The sequence below is a fragment of the Olea europaea genome, chromosome 5, assembly GCF_002742605.1.
Source record: "Olea europaea var. sylvestris chromosome 5, O_europaea_v1, whole genome shotgun sequence".
Classification (NCBI taxonomy): Eukaryota; Viridiplantae; Streptophyta; class Magnoliopsida; order Lamiales; family Oleaceae; genus Olea; species Olea europaea.
Genome location: NC_036241.1, coordinates 4,289,341 through 4,289,996, shown reverse-complemented (window position 1 = coordinate 4,289,996; position 656 = coordinate 4,289,341).

The window sequence follows — 656 nt, the reverse complement described above, 5'->3', positions numbered from 1 at the left end:
ATGAAAATCTCTAAATATTTTGAAAAAAATGAAAGTCCACAACTTGTTGGATTGTCTCTCTCCTTGATGATGAGATAAATTTGGAGCTACCCAAAATCCAATTGGTTGTCAACTTTAATTGTAGCTTAGTTGCTCCATTAAATCGTAGAACTAGTTCACAGAACATGCGATGTTAACCTGAAAAACTATGTAAATTACTATGACGAAACATATATATTTATTTAAAGTATATCTTCGACCATTGAAATTATATTAAGAAAAAGTTTTACACATTCTTAATATATTATGTTTAGTGCATGCTTTGATACCTTTTGTGAGCGACAAAAGATTTATCTTATCTAAAAGTTAAAAATACTCAATAAAAAATATATTTCTTCAAATTTTATTTTTAATAAATTATTGAAAACGACTATCCTTTCATTTTATTGACATTTGTCTCGTTTTTTCTTTTTCCATTTTGGTGCAAGAGAGGCCCATATAGTACAAAAACATATATCATAACAAAAATAGTACAAAAAATAAGTATAATATATGAAAAGTAATAAAGCATTTTACAATTAAAAACAATGAAGCATAGATAGCTTCATCTTGAAGTGATTCAATGTATAGGTGAGACCCTTGTTGTCTATATATAGTAAGTTCATTCCGCGTAAAAA